Below are 2,189 nucleotides of genomic sequence, written 5' to 3' on the forward strand. Positions count from 1 at the left end.
AGCCTCCCAAGTAGCTGGGATCATAGGCACCCGCCACAATGCCCGGCTATTTTTTGGTTGCAGCTGTCATTGTTGTTTTGGCGGGCCTGGGCTGGATTCGAACCCGCCACCTTAGATGTATGTGGCTGGTGCCTTAGCCACTTGAGGTACAGGCGCCGAGCCTGCTCATCAGCTTCTAATAAAATCATCAAAGTAGTATGATGCTACCACAACATGTCACTGGAAAACTATCCTGGGACTAAAACCAGAATGCATATGGTGACTAAGGTAGAATTTACAAAACAAGAATCTGATAAGATCCTGAGTAACTTTTTTTTTGAGACAAAGTCTCACTTTGTGGCCCTGGGTAGAGTGCCGTGGCCTTATAACTCACAGTAACCTCAAACTCTTGGGCTCAAGTGATCCTCTTGCCTTAGCCTCCTGAGTAGTTAGGACTACAGGCATTACCTGGCTATTCTTAGAGATGGAGTCTTGCTCTGGCTCAGGCTGGTCTCAAACTCCTGACCTCAATAGATCAACCCACCTCAGCCTTCCAGAGTGCTGGGATTACAGGTGTGAACTACTGTGCCCAGCCTAGCTTGTCAGTTTCTTGATAATTAATTAATCTGTTCTAATGCCTAGCATAGTGCCTGAGAAACTATAGACATTCCTAATATATCTGTTGATTATTTGGACATCTGGTATTAAATTTTGGCTTTTTACTACTGTCTTCTACCCGTTTATTTCTTTCTTTTTGAGACAGAGTCTCACTATATCACCCTTGATACCCTAGTGTCACAGCTCACAACAACCTCAAACTCTTGGATTTAAGTGATTCTCTTGCCTCAGGCTTCCAAGTAGCTGGGACCACAGGTACCCACCACAACACCTGGCTATTTTTTGTTGTAGCTGGCCTGGGCTGGGTTCAAACCCGCCACGCTTGTAGTATGTGGCTGGTACTGTAACCACTGTGCTATGGGCACTGAGCCTATTTTCTACCTGTTTAAAACAAAAAAAGCTTTGTGAATAGATTGTTTTGTTATATTTTGGTTTTTTATTGGTTTCTGTTTTTTTCTTTTCTTTTTTTTGAGACAGAGTTTTGTTCTGTCACCAGGCTAAGTGTCATAGCTTCAGCCTAGCTTTCAGCAACCTCAAATGCCTGGGCTCAAATAATCCTCCTGCCTCAGCCTCCCAGAGTTAAAAATAGCTGGGACTATAGGACTCAACACCATCATTCAGCTAATTTTGCTATTTTTGGAGGGGTCTTGCTTTGCTCAGACTGGTCTCAAACTCCTGACCTCAAGAGATTCTCCTGCCCCGGCATCCCAGAGTTCTAGAATTATAGGCATGAGCCACTTCACCCAGCTATTGGTGAATGGATTTTACATTATAACCTAGTGATTCATTCTTTTTTTACATCAACCCATTTGAAAACAAATATATATATATTTTTCAGAGTCTTACTCTATCATCCTGGGGTTGAGTGCCATGGCGTCATCATTGCTCATGGCAAGCTCAAACTCGTGGGCTCTAGTGATCCTCTTGCCTCAGCTTCCCTAGGAGCTGGGGCTATAAGCATCACATATATCACCCGGCTATTTTTAGAGATGGGATCTTGCTCTTGCTCAGGCTGTTCTCTAACTCCTAAACTCAAGTAATCCACCCAGTTCAGCCTCCCTGAGTGTTAGGATTACAGGTATGAGACTCCACACTCAGACTGTCAGGGCCCGGGACTGGCCAGGTCTCGGGCCCCGCTTAGGTAGGTTCTGGACACGGACCACTAAGCTACCTTGCTCAGGAACAGTTTCTCGTAGGTGCTTGAGGGCTATCTACTTTAGCTGGAGAGAGACAGAATATCTTAGAGAGAGTAAAGGTCTTCTTAGAACAGATAGCTCTTAGTCTTTAGCAGAGCTTGGTAATCTTCAGCAGAGACGCCATGCTGGCGTTCTGCAGGCAGGAGAGAAGACAGAGTAAGTGGATCCATGATAGAATGCGCATGCCTCTTGACTGCCTTCTCCTCCAACCTAATATAAGGCTGAGCTCGTGCTTCTCAACACCACAGGTGTAGAGGCTGCCAATTCACCAATGCTCTCATCTCGTGAGCTCTCTCATACTTGTTAGAACCAAATCTCTCGGCTCGGCGCCTGTGGCTCAAGCGGCTAGGGCACCAGCCACATACACCTAAGGTGGCAGGTTCGAATCCAGCCCGG

General features: G+C 45.9%; 1 protein-coding gene across 1 annotated transcript in view; it reads right to left on the reverse strand.

Annotated features, from left to right (window-relative positions):
- The window catches only part of WDR53 (WD repeat domain 53), an 18,360-nt gene that overhangs the window by 817 nt on the left and 15,354 nt on the right, over positions 1–2,189 (reverse strand). The gene's annotated exons all lie outside the window — the stretch shown is intronic.

Source organism: Otolemur garnettii, unplaced genomic scaffold (genome assembly GCF_000181295.1).
Source record: "Otolemur garnettii isolate 467f Iridium unplaced genomic scaffold, OtoGar3 scaffold00060, whole genome shotgun sequence".
Taxonomy (NCBI): domain Eukaryota; kingdom Metazoa; phylum Chordata; class Mammalia; order Primates; family Galagidae; genus Otolemur; species Otolemur garnettii.